The sequence below is a fragment of the Helianthus annuus genome, chromosome 8 (genome assembly GCF_002127325.2).
Source record: "Helianthus annuus cultivar XRQ/B chromosome 8, HanXRQr2.0-SUNRISE, whole genome shotgun sequence".
Lineage (NCBI taxonomy): Eukaryota > Viridiplantae > Streptophyta > Magnoliopsida > Asterales > Asteraceae > Helianthus > Helianthus annuus.
Window position 1 is genome coordinate 48296317 of NC_035440.2, and position 21723 is coordinate 48318039.

Here is a 21723-nt window from a genome sequence, read left to right on the forward strand (position 1 = left end):
TCTGGTTTGGTAACTGAACTTTGGGTACTTCTTGAGATAGAACGTGGAGATGGAATTGATATTGATTAGGACTCCCCATGTTTAGATCTTGTGTGTGTAGATAGGTTGTATGTTAATATATATAATATGCTGCGTGTTTTGCTTTAATTGATTTTCTTATGAATTGGGTAATGGTTAAATAAAAATGACCACCAGAAATAAAATTTTGACTCAAAATTCTAATTTTCTGATGACCAAAAACAAAATCTGGTAAAACAAACAGATTTTCTATTAAAACAAGAAAATACCAGAAAAAGACCAAAAGACCAGGATGCTACCAGAAAAACAAGTGCATGTCTTCTAAATTTATCTCATTCCCTCTCATCTTAAAAAAAGGGGGGGGGGGTCAAATCTGTTGTTGAAGTAAAAGTGTTGAAGTGTTACTTTGTAATCTGGTGAAAAGGGTGACAAGTTTAGGGGGAAAACACATCTAAGATATTCTGTTGACTTTTGTTGACCATATCAAAAGGGTCAAATAAAAGTCAGAGCAAAGGAAATACATATATTTTTTTAACAGAAATTGTTAAATGTCTGATGACATGGAACTTTGAATTACAAGGAAAGAAAGGATGCAGATGAAGAAAGTTAAGTGGACCTCTTCACAAGAGTGGGGACCACAAAAGTGAAAAGGTGTCATACAACCGATAGTCTTCACTAATCTGAACTCAGATGAGCACTTCAGTGAAGGGAATGATTAAAGAAACTGCAAATTAAAAGAACAAGTTGAAAGGGCACAACCACGATTACACGATTAATCATCATTAAAGTCTTGATACCCACGATCCAACGGTTATATTATGAACCAAAAACCCAGATCACACGATCTAACGGTAATAAAGACAATTAATGATCCTTTAACCGCCACTACATGACACGTTCCATATCCCCTCAACTCCATAAACCAACAACTCTGTACTAAAACCCTTCACCATCTAACTCTCACTTAGCAGAAAATTAAAAAATCACACCTTTCTCACAAAAACTCCAAACCAAAACTTCCCCTGTTCCTCACTCAAAATCAAAAAAAAGAAGAAGAAAATCCCTGAATTCCAAACCCTAATTCACAAACTTCAGAAATGGCCGAAGTAAACTTCAACATCCCAATTGTTCAACATGATGTATCTTTCATTGAAGACATAGAATTTCTGCCAATGAAAGAAAACAATCTGCTAATGAATACAGAGCATTCAGAATATGATGTAAGATGTCAACTTCTGATAGAGTATCTCATGAACTGTCCAATCTCAGGAGCTCTAACAAAAGAGAGAGAAGTACCAGAAAAACTATTACAACAATTTGTTCACACTTTTGATGAATTTGAAGAAAACCAAATCTCTGCTCATATATGGGAAAATGTTTTTGTAACACTAACCCCAGCAAGGGTAAGAGAATGGCTCGAACTACCTATTCTTGATAATTATATTGAAGCACCAAGCAGAGAAGAGTTATTAAGCTTTATTATTGGGCTTGGTTACAAAAACAAGAAGATTAACAAAATTGGTTCAATCAGAAGAAATGAAATGCCAGCCATATGGCAGGTGATGATGGAAGTATTGAACAAATGTCTCACCTCAAAAATAGGAGGAACTGATCAAATCAATCAAGCATAACAGGGTTCAAAGTTGATTATGGGTCAGAAATTTTCAACCTGATCAAGAGGTCAATCATCACCAGAATTGGAAAAATAATCTCACGTCTGCCGTATCCGAGGTTAATTTCTATTTTCATTTCTGAAACATTTGCTGCAAGAGAAATAGAAATTCCAATTTTGGAAAATATGTGGAGATCAAACACCATGAATTCCTGGAGTTCCAATCATGGATGGGAATCTGACAAAGATATCCCTGAGTTACCAGAAAGCATGTTATGTCTCATTACACCAGATTCATAGTATAGAATACATCATGAAGCACTTCTGACCAAATCAGACTCTACAACAGAAAGAGCCAGCAGAGAAGTTTTCAACTGCTCTTCATCACTAGAAGGAGATGAAGCACAAAAGTCAAGATCATTAGAAAAAGAGGATGCAGGAGAAGAAGGAATTCTGATGATTACCAATTCACCAGAAAACAAGTCAGATGATGCTGAAGATGATCAAATTCATGAAGGAAGAATCCATCCAGATTTCGATATGCAATAAGAGACATCACAAGAACACTATGCAGAATCACATATTGCTGGAGGAACTCATGAAGATACTGAAGAACATTATGAAGCAACTGAAGTGATACATCATAATGAATCTCATATTGATGGTACATCTCTCTCAAGAACTGTTTTAGTTGATACTCACTCAAAACAAACAAAATCAGAAAGTTCAGTTAATGTTTCTTACAACTTAGAACATGAAAAGACTGATGTTGATAAAGAGGTTACTAGTGCTTTTAATCTCAACTCTGAATCAGAAAATGAGGAAGAGAATGAGAAGTGATACATCATAATGAATCTCATATTGCTGGTACATCTCTCACAAGAACTGTTTTAGTTGATACTCACTCAAAACAAACAAAATCAGAAAGTTCAGTTAATGTTTCTTACAACTTAGAACATGAAAAGACTGATGTTGATAAAGAGGTTACTAGTGCTTTTAATCTCAACTCCGAATCAGAAAATGAGGAAGAGAATGAGATCTCAACAGATAGAGATCAGGAAACTGATCAAGGAAATCTAGAAAAAGGTAATGTGTTTGCCTTAAAAACTTATGGATAATCACATATTGATGTGATTCAAGGATATAAGGAAATCCAGGATGAGAGTATGTCACTCACCATTGGTGGAGATGATACTGGTAAACTTAAGGTTGTATCAGATTCCGGTAAAGCCAAAAGTGACCCTATCATTTCCAAAACAGCAGCAAATGAGTTTGCAGCTGGAATGTTAGCAGGAACATCTGCTGTTCCAAATATCCCTCAAACACCCATGAATCAAGAAAATCTGGAAGCTGTGCTGGAAAGTGCTTACAGAGTCTGCAAAAGAAATCCAGTAGAAGAAAAACTTGATATACTGCTGACAGAACTGCAAGGTCAAAGGGTTGAAATAAAGGCTTTGTCAAAATCAGTGGAAGCAGTAAAGAAAAAAACTGAAGAAAACACTGAAGCACTAAAGACTCTCCAAAAGATGAAAGAAAAGGCATCAGAATCCAACATCTTTGAATCAGAAATTCAAAAGATTTTCACAGAAATAGAAAACATCAAAGCACAAGTTGCAAAGGCTGTGGAATCGAGGGAGTCAAGCAGTTCAAACAGAGTCTTGGAGGAAGTTACCATATTAAGGGCAAGCAACAACAGTATCACAGATGCCCTTGAGAAGCTGTCAAAGGAATGGGCTAAAATTCAAATGAAAACTCAAACTGAATTCAACAAAGTTCAGAAAAACATGACCAGCAACTCAAAACAGGTAAGAGAAATGCAACAACTGATGGAGAAGATGCAATTCAACTTTGCAAGATTAGCCAAATTGGATCCATAAGAATTCATGAAGGAAATTCCTGCTGAGAGACTACGTCAAGAAACTCCAAAGTCAACTCCACAACAATCATCAACCACACCAATCATCAGAGCTGAAGTTACAACGATGGGACCACCTCCAAATGTTCCAAAAGATGAAATGGTGAAAAGGTTAGCAACTACAAAACCTCAAGTTATTACAAATTTGAAATTGCTGGCCTCTGTCCCAAAACCAACATTGTCTGATGACTCAGCCATAAGTAAGTACATGAATTTACAAACAATGAATGAATGGGAACAAGAAGGTGATTCATCAACAAAATCAAAGATTGTTAAGAGAAAAATATCTGAAACTCAATCTGTCATGGTCAAAGAAATTGCCAGAGATGTAATGATATTCCCAGAGTATAATCTGGTGAAATACTACTTAACAAAAGAAGATGAACTGCCAAGATCACTGTCTCCTGTCAGACTTGCCTTAAGAGGTACAAGAATTAAAAGAAGTCCAGGCAGCATTCACTGCAAAAATGAGAATCTGGTGAAGAAAGTTTTAAAAGTGAATGAAGTGAAAGTTACAATTGATGATATTGGAGGAACTCGTGTGCAAAACAGATACACACTTCTGAGAAAGAATGGGGAGGAACAAATGGTGACTGATGAAGAGATAACTGACCAGTTGCATCTTATAGACATTATGTTTATGAAGGATTACTATTAAAAGGAAATAAAAAATAACCAAGAGGTCAGAAGAGCATTAAATGGCATATCAAAGGCTGGAATATTGCTATTTGAAAGAATAGCTTTTCAGATTTTGATCTATGCATCAATTTTGAGCATGTACACAACAAAAAGGTGTATATCAAACCACCAAAGACAAAAGTTCCCTCAGAAATATTGGAAGAAGCGAGATCTGGAGACATCATTGCAAGCAAAACTCACATTAAAAACTATGGTGTCATCTTCAGAGATATTGATAAAAACAAAGCTCTGTTTAGAAGCATTGATATCTGCAAGTACTCAAACCAAACTCTGAAGTATATCACGCAAACTATGAACAAAAGACAAGAATATCTTTAGAAGACAGGAAAGAATTTGGAGGAACACATGAAAGAAATTGAGCAAATGATTGAAGAATGGATCCAAGCAAGAGAATGGTACAAAGACATGTACATCAGCTGCAACAAGTATATCTCCTACAAGAAACAGTTAAAGATAGGGGATGTAAACAAGAGAATGAAGCTGAATTGAAGAAACTTGTTTATTTAAATTTCATCTTTTATGTAATTTGTTTTTCAAAACTTCAGCAACTGGTTTAAATTTGCAGGTATTAAGTTTCCGCTGTTTGGAAATTTTATATTCATGAGGTAGTTCATTTTCTTACAATACTTAGGGGGAAACTGGTAGGAAACTTTATTTGTAAGTATTGAAGAAAATCTCAATCAACTGGATCTCTGAAGAGATAACAGTCCTGAAGATCATAACAAGAAGAAGAAGATCAGATGGGACAACCGAAATGCAAAGCATCTACTTTAAAGAATCACAAGTTGATCAAGAGTTGATTTGGATTATCAGAGAAGGTCATTTCTGATGGATCTGATCAGTTTCTGATGATTCTAATCACCAGACTTTCTGATGATATGTTCACCAGAATTTCTGATGAAGTGGTTTATCAGAAATTCTGATAAATACCCCACTTGTCTAAAATCACAACTCTATCCTGCCACCAATGACCGAAGCATGACATTATTGGTTATCATGATTACAAATGCAACTTGAATGTTGGATTCAATGAATATGTCAAATTGCTACTTTATGCAGGACTTATTGCATGAATAAACAATTGTTTATTCATGTACACAACCGTATATAAACACCCAAACTCCACTGCTCTTCTCACCCACAAAATTCAAGATTCATTTGTATTAGATAATAATCTTACAATCACCTTGTTAAACTATTTTGTTTCAAAGTGATATAAACTTGATAATTCTGTGGGTCTTGTTTCTTGAATGTCTGATTTCCATTTCCGCACATCTTTTTCACATATACTGAAATCACTTGCCATATTATGTAAAAAGAAGTTGTTAAGGCCAAACTGGGTCCAACACACGTCAACGACAAACTCCAATTTACTATAGAACCTGTTAAGGTTGCGGACCGAGAGTCCATAAAACACAGAGAAGACATAGTTGATTTACTTGAGTACGTTAGAAATTCATATCATGACCCAGAGTTACATGGGAACTTGAAGACAAATTTTAAACCTAAGTGACCACATTTGATTCACAACTCCCCTGCGACCGATGGTATCGCTTGAATTTCGGGATGAAATTCTTTTAACGGGGTCACTTTTCCGTACATTCCGTACACTAATTGAACAGTAATCTATGCTTTAATCACTGTGCATGATCTAGTTTACAAGACAAATGAATTTCTGATTAGTGTTATATACATACAATGGCATTTCATGTTGCAAGACTTTTATCATTACTTCATGCAACACGATATAGTTCTAATAATGCACAGAACAGAATTGGCACCATTATCAGACAAACTAGAAATACTGACGGGAGTTCAGTACATAAACAGACAGTGTTTTGAGGCCCAGAGACTAAGTACTACACTAGTATAGTGTGTAGGGAAGTAGGGACCCCAAAACTGCATGCCTAAGTGATAGTTTAAGTGCCGGGAAGTGCCTAAAACTCACCCAAAGTGTATAATTCTGCATAAATAAGCCAATTCAGCGTTTTAACAAGTTTATTACATGCAAAAATATGACTAAATGGTCCTGAATGCTTTCCTAAGTGTCGGGAATTAAAAGTGTCACAAAGGGGTACATAAAGAACACTAAACGGAATAGTTTGACACTTTAATGAACCGGTATCTAACCGAACAACCGGACATCACTCGAAACACCAAAAGTATACTAGAAACATTGTTTTAATGTTTCTGAGCTAGTTATGATCCCCGAACACCCCAAAACACTATAAACACATCATACACATAAACACCTAACTAATATACTTGAAATCTAATTTATTTATCTAACTTACCATTTAAACTTACACTTACCCCTCCCCCCCCCCTCATGATTTACGGCATCAAGGGTGTGGCCCCACACCTTGATCTTCATAATCTCATAAGATTTTCCTAATCTTCCAAGATCTCAATTGATATGTTAATAGAAATGTTATGTACTTTTGAGACATATAGACCAATGGGTATTTGTTTGTTGGAAACCTTTACTTAAACCCATGAGACATTCACTCCATCACCATCACTTTACCATTTCACAACACAACTCCTTCCTCTCCCTTCTCTAACCTACGGCCCAACCACAACACCACCATTTTCAACCACTTCTCATACAAACCAAGGTGATCTAGAGGTGCAAGGAGCTAAGTTAGGAAGTGTGGAAGCATCAGAAGTTGAAGGACCTCGTGCAAGTGCTATTAACCACCTCATTACTTCTCTTGTTCATCCCTAGCCTTGTGCTAGTAGTAAGGCCCTTGTAACCCTTTGTTACTTCTAATTTTGATTGGTTAAAAGATGTTATACATTGATGAACATGATGAACACTAAAGAACCTAATCATAAATCTCTAACAAAAGCTTGTTGTATGATGAAACTATGTTGTTTAGTGTATGAATGATACTTGGTTGTTATTTACATGAGATTATGATGTTGATCATCACAAGGAGCTTGCTAGATTGTGATTAAACACATGATCTAGCAAGGAAGAGGATGGTTATGTGATAAAACAAGATGATCATCCTCATGTGTTAAGCATGAACTTGAAGAATAAAGTGATTTCTTGAAAAATTATAAACAAAGTGAGTTAGTAATCTTATGGATCTAAGATTTATGAATGGTTTTCCAAAAGAACCAAGTTCAAAATGTGATTTTTAGAAGATCTTGGTTCTTACTTAAATAAACACTATTTTTGGTGATAAACAAGTATAAGAACACTTTGTTTACAAGAAAAATTCAAAAGAATGATTTTTGGAAAAATCATCTAACAAGTTGTAAACACTCAAATCTTTCAAGAATGAGATTTTTAAAGAAATAAACACACTTTAAAGGGTAACTAAGTGTACTAAACATACTACCAAGTTACTACAAGTTTTTATGAAAACTCAAGTTCATGACTATTATGTAAAATGCAATATTTTGGCACTTGGTAAGTGAAAGTTGTTTAAGGTTGATTGTTGATTGCTTATGATGATTTTTGGAAAGAAAATGATATGCTTAAAAAGCATGGACTATGGCGAAATTTTCTAAAAATATAAACACTTAGAAAAATATTTTCTAAACAAGTATTTACAAGTGAGTTTTAACTATGGTTTTCAATATAAACTTTGCCATAGATTTTGGTTACAAAAATACAAGTATCGGAGGTTGGTTTTTATAAATAAAAATGGGTAAATATCTATTTAGAATATATATTTACATTAAGGACACATTGTGTGATTATTTGTATACTTGGTGTAATAGTCCTGTTATTTTAGGAATTAAAGTAATATAACTTAACAAAATACCAAGAATTTACAATCCAAAATAATACCAAAAATCACAAGGAATAAATATATAAGTTACACACTTAATATTGTGAAATTGAACGCAAGAACATAACTTACAAAATATTCTGGAAATTACCGCCATAAATATATTTTTGGTAAATATTATTTTGGACACAAGAAATGAAAATGTGATTTTCGTTATTATTACAAAGTTTATCATATTTTCGACAAAGAGAAAATATATTATTTTTGGAAGTAAAAATATATTTTCTTAGAATATTTAGAAGATATATGATTTTTGGGAAAAATATATATTTTCTTGACATACATTATTTTTGGACAAAATAAGTTACATATATTTTGTAAAGTAGGACTTGAAAATATACTATTTTGGGATTACAAATATACAAGAATACAAAGATACATGTATGAGATACCCCCATCCTTGGGAAGGAAATACGAAAATAAATACTTGAGAAGTATTGATACACAAATATTGTTTAACAATTATTCCAAAATAAAACATAATTTAAAGTTAAAATATTTACTATTTTAACAAGGAATTATAACTTGGAATGATACTGGAGACATAAAAGAAACGTAACTCAAAAACGTAAATACTAAGTCAAGGCACGACCCGTTCGTCTAATAGACCCTAGTACATTGTAAACGTAACTGATATTTGTCGAAAGATGTTAGTTATTCGAAACATAGCTGTTGTGACCGAAAGATGCTTGTCCTTCGAACCATAGTGGTGTTGACCGAAGGATAGCATTGACCGAACCATAGTGGTGTTGACCGAAGGATAGCTTTGACCGAAAGATAGTGTGTTGACCGAAACATAACCTGTGTGTCGAAGGATAACTATGTCGAAACATAGCTGATGTGTCGAAAGATAACCATGAATCGTAAGATGATAACTGTGTATCGAAAGACGTGTCGAAACAAAATTGTGATAGTTGTGATAATTGTTAGACCGAAGGATGAGCAATGTATCGAAGGATGGGTAATGTGAATCGAATGATAGTTGATGATTAAGTGTGAAATAATACGTGTTGTGCCGATATCAAACTGACTGTTATGTGAACATTAAATTGCATGCGTATCATTGTGAACATGAACTGATTTGTTATACGTGCATACAATAGGACGTGATTAATTACTTGTGAGTGCATAACCTAGCATACCGAGCAAACCAAGGTGAGTTCACACTCTTACCAAGGCATGGGATTCCCGGGGTGTTGGGAATGGGATTGAAAGGATAAGTTTGAATAGATATGCTACTGACACTATGACTGGACTACCACATTACTATCCTCGGATGTGAAGGATACTTATACTGATCACTATCCTCGGATGTGAAGGATACCTATACTGATCACTATCCTCGGTTGTGAAGGATACATACACTGATCACTATCCTCGGATGTGCAGGATACTTTACTTATATTGATCACTATCCTCGGTTGTGAAGGATACCTATAGTTACGAGTAGTCTAGTGGTTATACAACGTGGAACACCACCACCAATAGAACATACAATCGGCCCAGTAGAGCCACCTGTTACAAACGAACTTACTATTACGCGTTTACTTTCTGTGAACTCGCTCAACTAGTTTGTTGATCATTCTGTTACATGCATTGCAGATCGTTAGGTACTTGGAGCTTGCACTGGAGAAGCGGGTCGTTGTGGACAAGGATCGTGGCTTTTCTGTTGAACTATTATGACACTTAAAATTGTTAACTACTACTGGATTATTTACTATGCTTCCGCTACATTTTGAAACTATGGTTTTGTTTGAACACCTGTCGTGTTGAATGGATGGTTTACTTTTATTTTACTTGATATTAATTGCATGTTCAATATGATTGGTGGCTTGATCCTGGTCAGTCACGCTCCCAAGCGGTGATACTCCGCGTGTTGATTTTGGGGGTGTGACAACAAATATACAAGAATACAAAGATACATGTATGAGATACCCCCATCCTTGGGAAGGAAATACGAAAATAAATACTTGAGAAGTATTGATACACAAATATTGTTTAACAATTATTCCAAAATAAAACATAATTTAAAGTTAAAATATTTACTATTTTAACAAGGAATTATAACTTGGAATGATACTGGAGACATAAAAGAAACGTAACTCAAAAACGTAAATACTAAGTCAAGGCACGACCCGTTCGTCTAATAGACCCTAGTACATTGTAAGGAGTCGTGTTTGCTAAGGAGATTTGAGTTACGAGTACCGAAGACGCAAACCAGTGAATTCATGCTCCCCCTTTTTTCTTAACTATTTTTGGTTTTATAACTCTCGGGGGTGAAATACATGTTACGAATGCTTAAACGGTATGAAATGCCTATGAAATGCATTATTAGATCATGTGAGCATAGACTTAATATTGAAATGTCATTAATTCTTAGTTAGTGATGAATGTTAGATCTAATGGGTATGGCCGAGCCCCACTCATGGTCCTCATGTGATCACTTAAGTGCTTCGGTGTCCCAGTCGAGGGAAATCGACATAGTCGAGGGAAATCGACATAGTCGAGGGAAATCGACATAGTCAAGGTAAATCGACATAGTCGAGGGAAATCGACATAGTCGAGGGAAAATCGACAAGGGTATAAGCCTACTCATTACGAGTGCTCCCTATGTCCTCACATGCCTTAATGTCCTTGTAAAACATTTATTTGGTATGTTCATACACGCTTTTCATACCTGTTTTCAAAGGAGTCTCTCAAAGGTTTTCAAGTTTACCAGTACTCACACAAAACGCATGAACTCGCTCAACTTTTGTTGATGTTTTCCAAAATTACATGTATTTCAGGTGACAGGTTGGATCTTGGGCGCGGGTGATGTTTCTAGAAGTAGACTTCAAGTTTAGATGTCATCCACTTTGGTTGGTTTGTAACCTAGTCGAAGGTTGTGTTATAAAACTTAAATAACCGGTATTTGTAATACTCAAATTTTATGAATAGATGAACATCGTTTTGATCATGTAGTTGTTTATTATGATTGAATGCAATGATATTAAACCTGTCACACATCATACGCTTTCGCAAAAGTCAGGGTGTGACAGCAACACACCATGTTAACTACTTAAACCCACAAATCTGAAAATCACCATGAAAACCACTTTTAATCCTAACTTCTAACATTTAAAATTATCATTGGCAAAAAATTTCAAACCAAATTTTAGACCAGTGAAGAGACCTAGCCGGAGCCGTTTCAATTTGAGAACGGAATACTCGCCGGCAGATCCTCGACTGAACAAATCCTGGCCTGAACATATCACTATTGCAGATCCTCGTCGGAGCCGCTTCAACTTCATAATGGAATCCCGAGAGAGATTCCCGATTCAGGTAAAGTTAGCCACACAGATTCACCATTTTGCACCAGAACTAGCATCAATAACAATATTCGCACCAGTAAAGTAAACTGGATATCTTCATTTTGTATGTAAGATTTGTAGCTAAATTTATATGAATCGATCGTTGAGTGACTGAGTTCTGATGAACAAACACGTTGTTTCGAACGTTGAGTGACTGAGTTCTGATGAACAAACACGTCGGTGGTGGTGATTTTAGGGTTTCAGTGGTGGCGGCTTTGAGGGTGACGGTGGTGATGTCGGTTTAGGGTTTCAGTAGTGACAGGGGTGATGGTGGTGTCGGAGGTGATGTATGGTGGTGGTTTATTGTGCTGATGGTACTGTCGGAGGTGGGGTCGGAGGTGGTTTATTGTGGTGTATGGTTACAGGCTGCAGGTGAGGTGGTTGTGGTTGCTAGGAATAGGTGTTGTATGGTGGTGGTGTATGATGGTTAGGGTGGTTCTTGGTGGTATTAAGACTATCTCCAATGCTACGTGCGCCCTTAGGCACCCTTAGCTGCCACGTCAACCGCCACATCATATCCTTACAAACCATTAAAAACCCCCATTTCATCTTCAACCCTACAAATATCCATACCCTTCTTAATTTCCACCTCATCATCTACCCACTACACACAATATTTAAACAAAACCCTTATTTTTTTTTTACTTTGGGCCCATCCTAAATGCAATAACCTAGAAAATCCATGCCTTTGTAGATGGGCATGCTTGCTACAGGCTCCTATGGATAAAGTTTTACAATGCTAAGGGCAAGTAAGGATTTTAAAGGGCATGCCTCCAACAGGCCCATTGGAGGTAGTCTTAAAGAGAGAGAGAGAGAGAGAGAGAGAGAGAGAGAGAGAGAGAGAGAGAGAGAGAGAGAGAGGAGACTGATGAATGGGTTGTAGTGTTTGTAAAAGTGAGATAAGGTTTGTTATTTATTATATATCTATTTTTTAATCAAGCACTTTTATACTTTTTCTTAAAACTCGCTAAATTGTATAAATATGGAAGTCAGCAAATAGATGAATGTAACATTACAGAAGTAGAACCATCATCACCTTCCTCATTAGCCTACAAATATGATTTTCAAAGTCAGTAGAGGGCCTATAAAAAACAAACTAATGATGAAAATGAATCTGTAAATGTTAAATTATCTATGTTGGTTAGTAATTGATTTCTATATACATATATGTACTAATTGGATTTATAGATAATCCGTTAAAATGAATCAAACTCCAAAGAAAGTAGAGTGAAACAAGATGAAATTTAGAAACGATTTTAGAGATGGATTTATATGAAATGGTATTCAAAACTACAAGAGGCGTTGTTTTGTAATGTAGTAAACAGTGGCGTAGCTTTTAAGGGACCGGGGTGCATCCACCACTCCCCCCCCCCAATGTTTTGGTTAGAAGTGTAATATTTTCGATTTTTTTTGTCCGAAAATTTTAATATTATATAGGTCCGTCCCCGTCAATTATTTTCGTGAGTTCAAAAAATGTGAAGAACGAGCTATTAGTAACTTTTATAATTGTTTGTAAACTTTAAGTAAAGTTTGTTACTACTTTATATATAAATCAAAGTTGAGGGTTCTTTTTATCTTAAAGGTCTTAAAGGTACTTGCCACTTATCTTAAAGAAGGTTGGGCTGAGTTGTAATTATTCGTCCAGGTACTTAACATTTATCTCCATCATTATAAATATTTGGTCCTTATTTTGTCTAAACAATATCTAGCGTTTTTTATGTGTAATAACGTCTTATTTGAATGAATGAAGATTATGTTTTATTTGGAGTTATTATTGTTTGACCAAACCCGAATCGAATATCCGACCCGAACATATAACCCGACACATAGATATAAGAAAAATACCCGCACTAAGCAGCGGACTTTCCGCCCCACCGGAACTTTTAGTCAAGCTCCACCACTGGTACTAAAAATACTCGCTCTACGCAGCGGAGTTTCAGTTAGTATCTATCATTTTGGTTTAGCACGACAACATTTGGTATAGCAACCAAAAGAAATATGCTCAAGAAGATATCAACATGTTTATACATCAATAGAAAACCATAAAAGAAATTTACATCGGATAGTATCAATGTGCTATGCTAGACTACGGATAAAACTAAGAAGTTTGGAAAATAAATTCTTAAAATAAGCTGACATCAGCAGTTAACATGTGCAAGTTTTTTTTTGAAAGGCAAACTTCATTAAAAAACCGACCCACCCACAAAACGGGGCAGCCAAATAGAAAAGACAAAAACACAAACGTTACATAATTACAAATTTACACCAGTCGGACCAAGACAAAGAACCAAGCTTAGCTCTATTTTTAGCCCAAAGGAAACCGCAAGACTTAACTTCCTAGATAACATCTTCCATCCGAGCCACTTTATTGTTGAACTTTATACCATTCCTTGATCTCCATATGCACCAACACCCAATTATAATCAACCCGTGCAGGACCTCTTTCTTTTTGCCCGTTAATCCCGAGTGGTGCTGGAACTCCAACATGTCCTTAAAAGAAAAGGCGTACAAATTAGGAGTCCTACACCAAGCTGACAAGTGCTGCCAGATAACCACCGCGAAGCTACAGACCGTAAAGAGATGGTCGACAGTTTCCTCACATTCCGAACAAAAAGGGCAGCTTGGGTCCTCCAGAATTATGCCTCTTCTCGTAAGCATAGCCGCAGTAGGAAGCCTGTCCATCTCTGCCCGCCAAGCAAAAATGCTGCACTTCGCTGGGATCCGCTTACACCAATCCATGATAAAGAACCCACTGACGTCTCTTTCCGCCACCGGCAGACTTTTAACCGCACCCATACTGAACTTTCCATCTTCGGACCCAACCCACATCCACCTATCCCGTTGACCTGAGAGAGAAACCGAGTCCAGCACAACATATAGCCGAGCCAACTCGAGAACCTCCTGACCCGACGCCGGTTGCCTGCTCCAATCCCAACATTTCACCAGACCTGCTGAAAAGTTGAGAAGTCTTTGGCACACCTTGCACCTCTTATTCCTCTCCAATGGAAATAACAAAGGGCACAAATCTTTCAGAAGCTCATCCCCAGTCCACGGATCCAACCAGAAGCTGATTGACCCATCCCCGATCGCTCCTTTAAAATAGCGCCGAAGCGGAACCCCGTCGATTATAGTCCTCGAGAGGACTTTAACAATATTAGACCAAGGACCGCTCAAACCTTTACGACACAGGATAAAATCCCAGTTTTCCAAACAGAATGGAAAGCATCCACCACCCTTTTCCACAGAGCGTTGCTTTCCGTCTTGTAGCGCCATCTGCATTTGGTCAAGAGAGATATGTTTATCGAGATAAGTTTTGCCAGCCCCAACCCTCCTTTAGCCTTAGGTAACGCCACACGATCCCAATTGACCCAAGTCATTGACCTTCTACCCTCCACATTCCCCCACAAAAATTTTTTAATCTTCGCCTCCAGATCTTTAATTACCGCCACTGGAGCTCTATAAATAGAGAAAAAAATACCCTGGCAGGCTTTGTAGGACAGATTTTATAAGAACGACTCTGCCGCCAATGGATAAACACGATGATTTCCATTTTGAAAGCCTAGCATCAAAAACATCGAACACCGGCTTCCAGTTGGAGACTTTATTCATGTTCGCCCCCACAACAACCCCCAAATACTTAAATGGTAACCCACCTACACTACATCCGATAACCGATGCCATCCCCTCAAACTCCGACGACTCGACACCCAGCCCAAACATATTACACTTGGTCAAGTTTATCTTCAACCCAGAGCAAATATGGAAACATCTGAGAATACGAACCACATTCTCTAAGTTCACTTTAGACCAATCACCGATGATAATTGCGTCGTCCGCAAACAAGAGATGAGAAATAGTCGGCCCATCATAAGGGGTACAGATCCCATTGAGCACCCCCACCTCTACCCCCTATCAATCATACAAGCTAAAACTTCCATAACCATAAGGAACAAGAACGGAGAGATGGGGTCGCCTTGCCTCAGACCTTTACCGCACTGAAACTCGAAAGTAGGGGACCCATTGACCAACACTAAAGACCTAGCCGAAGACACAATGCCACGAATCGAAGATATCCACATGGGCGGATACCCCATTTGTAGCATAGTATCCAACAGAAAGTTCCAGTTGACGTTGTCATACGCTTTCTCAAAATCAATCTTCAGGATAAAAGCTTGCTTCCGGTTCTTCTTGCACCAATTGATAACCTCATTTATCACCAAGGGCCCATCCAGAATGAACTTCCCGTTAAAAAAGCTGACTGAGAATTCGATATCACAGATCCCACCACCACCTTTAACCGATTGGCCAGAAGTTTAGACACGAATTTACTAATGACTCCCACCAGATTAATAGGTCTATACCCATTCAAGCTAACCGGATCAGCTGACTTGGGGACGAGAGTAATAAACGACGAACTGCATCCGACGTTAATCTTGCCCGAGGAATAGAAATGACCATCAATAGCCCTAAGATCTTCCTCGAAAAAAATCCCAGAAGTGTTTGATAAACCGAAAGTTGAAACCATCGGGACCCGGGGCTCAGTCATCGCTACACCCGAGGACAGCTTCTTTGATTTCATAAAAGGAGAACGGGGTTGACAGAAAACTGTTATGCTCTGCCGAAATCCTTTTGAGCTTGCAACACGTGTAAGTTGACAGGGGGAGGGGCGGGATTCAAACTCGAGTCTCTTGAATAGGGTGCAAATACTATATGGTTGGAGACCATATACATCCTATATCTATTCTCAAAAAAATCAGAAAAAGGAGTCAATAGGTTCCATGTGGACCAATGAAGGGTACAACATAGATCAATCGGGTTCAAGTACTAGGGTCCTCTAGGGGCTTTATCAAGGCACATCAGCGCCACCTAGGATCCACCTCAGTCATGGGACTTTATCACGCCCCCCTTTAACTTGCATGGTGTGGGATGGAGCCCCCTATTAAACAAAATTAAAAAATAAAATTATTGGCTGAAATGATATGGGCCCCAACTGATAGAGCCCTTCTCCTTCGTTACCATGATGGAGCCCCATCAATGGTGCACCGGTTTAATTTACATGGTGTGGATGGTGGCGCCGAGGAGGGTGCTATAGGCAGTGAGGTGGCACGATGGAGCCTCTCACACCCTCCGGCCTAATAATTAATATTAGTATACATTGTAATATAAATATAGTAATTGATTTAAAATTTCCTGTTAAAAATAGTAATATAAATATAGTAATTGATTTAAAATTATTTATTTAAAAAATAAATAACCAAACAAACATTTTTAATAGTCAATTTTATCGACTCAGGGAAAGGATAATGAGAAAACTCTATTGAGTTAATAAAACTTTAAAACTCAGTCTTAACTATTCATCGAAAAAATCTATGGTTGAGAATGAATGCTACATAAAAGAACTTTACTGACCATGTAAAAACTGATAAAAAAGTACACGTAACAACATTTTGTTTTTCATTTTTCTAACTAAAACACTGACATGTAATATGTTTGTCTGTTATACTAATTTTTTTTTCTAAAAAACATGTAACAATTAAGTTCAACAATGTTACACTTCATAAATTGAAAAAAAAAGTGTAACATGTGATGTTACATCTACACAATCGAGCGAAAAAAGTATAACATATCAACTTTTTCTCTCCTAACAAACCTGTTACATGTTAGGAAACTGAAAAATGGTGTAACACGTGTCAACATGTGGTCCATTCATTGAGTTTTCTAAACTCAAAGGGGTTTTTTCTTTATACTTAAGTTTCATAAGATTCATACATAATGCGTAATGAACATATTAAAATAAATCAATAATAGACATGGTTTAACGGAAAATAAGAAATAGTAATCAAAGGGAAGTCAAGTCTAATGTCTTTATGTTAAAAATTTAAAATAAATCAATAATAGACATGGTTTAATGGAAAACTAGTAGGAAATCCGCGCGTTGAGGCGGGAACATGATACACATCAGACAATCAAGTGGTTAGTGAAGTGAGGATGTCGTGAGAGGTTGTACAACCTAATACAAATATCAGGTATTAGTTACACATAAGGTTTATCCGTTTAATAGGGAAACCCAAATTGACCCATTCATAAATAAACGGGTCAATGTTGTCACCGCAATAGAAGGAATAAAACATACCCCAACTAAAAGCAAATATCTGGTGGTGACTTGAAGCTAGCCACATTCTCTCCTCATGTCTCATTCAAAACATAAGCAACCAGCCATGCGCCTAAAACGGAAAATCAAGAAAAATATTGTAGCCAATATGAACGAAATAACAGTAAGTTACATGCCAATATGTTACTTCCATTGTTAAACTAAAATTCCAATTAGATGAATTAATACCGTTTATGACTTCAATATTTGGCGTAAATTCATAATATATAATCTTAATTAATAGAAGCATAATGTAACTGAAGAGAGGTTTAAAAAAAATATTTGCAATGCCAAATTTAATATGTACCAACTGAAAACATATGTACAATACCAAATTTGATATGTACCAACTGAAAACATAGTTACGAGTGTGGCCCGCCTAAGGTCCTTGAGCTCATTGAATTTGAATTCAATATAATGAATTGCTCAGGTAATACAAACCAAAGAGGCAATATATACAACAGGAAAACACATATTAGGTTCAACCCATTGAGTCCCCATATGGCATGGATTATTTAGAGGCTGCTTAATGTGAAGTACTACATCAAACTCGTATATTAACAGATAGCACAATTGTAATTGAGATGAAGACATGAACGTATACACAATCATATATACATAAACAACAAACCCTAGCCTTCATATAACTTGATTAATGGCCATCAAATACAACTTGATTATATTAAAAACATAGAATGAAAAAGACTCCGAATTACCCAGACACCAGTTCTGTTGCCGGAGTTAATAAACAAGGTAAACGGTCGCAACTTCTAAAAGCAAGAAAGGAACAAAGAAATCACCGACAACAACTAAAAACCATCCACTCATTGAAAAGATAAACTTTGAATTACACATAAACACATGTATAATATGGGGGTGTAAACAAATCGAGCCACTCGTGAGCTACTTGAAAGCCGAGCGGAGCTGGTAGAATTACTCACGAGCCGAGCTCAAGCTCGGCTTGTCTACAACCCTAATACTTCAAGCCCATGAAAATGCCAACCTCAAAGTATACTTGTTAAATCTTTAAATAAATCCTTATATCAAAAGACCTATTGCACTTTACAAAAAAAAAAAAAGAAAAAAGAAAAAAAAAAAAAAACCCAATGATTTTGCAGCAAGTTGAACAGAATTTGCAAGTGTGTTAGCTATTTGAGTGAGATAAGCATAGTTGAGCGGCAAAACCTTTTGTTATACGATGGAATTTAACTCCTTTGTAACGCAATGGTGTTCCAGTGGTGCTCTTCCCCTTTACCCCTACACCTATAATATGGTAACAACAACGTAGATGTACGTCTTTTTAAGAGTCAACACACACCTGTGCAGAGTGCTCGAAAATTATTGACTGTTTTAGGCACCATATCAGCAAAAAGTTGCAAATCTATAATGCATGTTGAAGAAACATACAACTAGCATAATGATCAATAGAACATACAAACTAATCTCTATTACTATTCTTCTAGCAGGACTTCCATTCATAGATAGATCCAAGAACACCGAAGGGTTTTTCTTACTCATTTCTTCACCATACAATTAAACTTAATTATCAAATTATTTGTGTGAATCTACTTTGGAGTCTTATGGACTAAAAATGCAATACATTTGACGTTGTTAGTTATATCCACAGAGGTTTTAATTTCATCACAGTTTGTAATTTTTACCTCCATAGTAGGTTTTCCTCCGGGTGTTCCCAACAGCGCAATCTTTTTAAGAGTGTCCATGCCTAGTATTACCTTTCCAAAAACAACCTGGAACCTGCTATAAACCCAATATAAAAAGGTTAGTAACAATGATAGAGTCGTAATATGACTAAAACGGTATGAACAAGTGTTCGATTTGACTAAAAATAATAATAAAAATAAGTGCTCGGTTTGACTTACAAACAGATGCACAATAAACAACAGTTCTCACAGGCCACAAAGTCTCACTCTCTTGGATCTTATCAGTTATATCCAACAGCAATTTTGAAGGCAAGTTCGCGCACTGACCTTGATGACCATCTCCACCGGAGCTACATCCAACGCAATATGAGACCTAGTTGGATTCATCCAGTTCACTGCCTCCCTTCAATCCCTCTCCTCGATATACTCCCGATCCCATCTCTCATCCCCCTCAGCTCGAGCACAAGTTCTTTGAATGATATCTTGATAATTTATCATGCCAATCTATACACCTTCCCTATAATCATAAATCAAGAGTGAATCTCTGAACCATGAACTATAAACTATGAAAATTTAAAAAAATGGAAAGAGACTTAATTTCACTTAATTTTTGTTCAATCGATCCAGCATGAAACGCCTAAAATTTACTTAACTAATAAAAGCTAGAGAACCTAAATTCTCGTGATTATCATCATTAATTCGTAAATGTAATGATTTAAAGGAAACAACTCACTTGTTTTATGGCCAACAGGGTGATTCCAGAGGGCGTGTAGCTTCGATTTCAGTCTAAACATCAAGATCAGATCGTGCCAAGCTTCTAAAGAACCAAAAATCATCTGTTAAACTTAAATTCATAATGAAATCAAGCAAGATCAGTGGAGAGGAAAGACGAAGTGATCTTACTCTGGTAATACCCGCCAGAAAGAACCCTATTATGCCGCCGTCGCCAGTGTTCAATCCACTGTTGTTGCCTTCACCATCACCACCACAACCAACCGCCACTGACACCACCACTATTCAACACAACCACCATGGCAACCGAGCCACAACTTCCACTTCCACTTCCACAACCACTACCAACAACCGCCACTGCCACCACCAAACTGCCGCCACCAAAATGCAATGTCACTAAGAGAAAGAGGAGTGGTGATGATGCTTTAGAGAGAGAGAGAGAGGAGTTTTACAGAGAGAAAGAAGAGCGATGGTGATGTTTTTAGGGAGAGATAGATGAGTCCCTTTGTTTTCTGTCTCTTTGGTTGAAAAAAATGGTGACAACTAATGATGGTAGTTCAGGGGTTTCAAAACGTTAAATCCAAATTAAATTAAGGGTAAAGGTGGAATTGTTATTAAAAATTAATGGATAAATTTACTATTTTAGCCCTAAAGTGTCTTAAAATGTTGAGTTATTTCCTATTCTCTCCTTCTCAAATGTGTTGTGCTTATTTGTATATGTTACTTCAAAACTTGTGCACATGACAAAATTACATTTATGTACATCACATTTGCTTTATATAGTTATTATATAGATATATAGATAAAGAAATAGGAAGCAAAGGGAAGTCAAGTCTACTATCTTTATGTTATAAAATAAATCTCTTTTGAGTGGTATGTTTATTTGATTTGACGTGCAAATCATTTTAAACAGGAAGCAAATCATTTTAGTCTAAATTTAAGAAATAGGAAACAAATTAGAATTAAAGTTTGACTTACAAATATTATTCATACAAGTAATTAAATTCAAACAAATTATATAAAATAACTTTCTGATTTCAATAGTTTTTTATATAAAAACCAATAAAATTTGTAAATCAAACTTTAAACGTTAAAGGTCCATACCTGATTAGGCTTAAAACCATACTTGAACATAACACCGTTAGAGGTCCTGCCAAGTGCCAAAGCTTCTAAAAGAATATAAAAATATCTTATCAAATCATTGTTTCCTACCGAATAAAAAGAAGACCAATCAAAATGGTCATCAATATTGCATTATGAAGACAATAAACACTTATTGTAACTTATTAATTAATACCATGTGTAGATTTTTAGTTTTATGTCACGTTTCTAGGAGAAAAAATAACTTTTTTCGTGATCCTACTTGTATCTATAATTAGATTTCTATATTTATAAATATAATGAAAAAACATATTCGAAAACAACAACATAACTTTTTTTTGATAAGATTAATACATATCCGTATTTGTTTTAATCTTAAATGTTAAATGAAAGATTATTTATGTGTTATACGCAAATGTAAGATTATTTTTGTGTTAAAGGCAGATGTAAGATTATTTCTGTGTTAAACGCAAATGTAAGATTAATTCTTTTTGACCATGTTTGATTTCATGACCATGTGATATTCCGAAACAAAACATACATGTCTTGAGGTTGATAGCGACCTCACAAAAGAAGATACAACAAATTAGCCAGGCCCTGCATAAAAAAAAAGACAGGGGTTGTAATTTTTAACAAAACCTACATGTCCTAACATTGATAGCAACCTCACAAAAAAAG

General features: G+C 36.2%; 2 long non-coding RNA genes across 2 annotated transcripts; both read right to left on the bottom strand.

Moving 5' to 3' along the window:
• Positions 1-17115: 17115 nt before the first annotated feature.
• On the bottom strand, positions 17116-18987 carry LOC110871108. Its single transcript, XR_004864386.1, has 3 exons — positions 18737-18987; positions 17534-17624; positions 17116-17410 (listed from the first exon to the last, which is right to left on the bottom strand). It is a non-coding gene; the product is annotated as an uncharacterized LOC110871108 (long non-coding RNA).
• Positions 18988-19422: 435 nt separating this feature from the next.
• LOC110871107 lies at positions 19423-20435 on the bottom strand. Its single transcript, XR_002553481.2, has 3 exons — positions 20116-20435; positions 19946-20029; positions 19423-19729 (listed from the first exon to the last, which is right to left on the bottom strand). It is a non-coding gene; the product is annotated as an uncharacterized LOC110871107 (long non-coding RNA).
• Positions 20436-21723: the final 1288 nt, after the last annotated feature.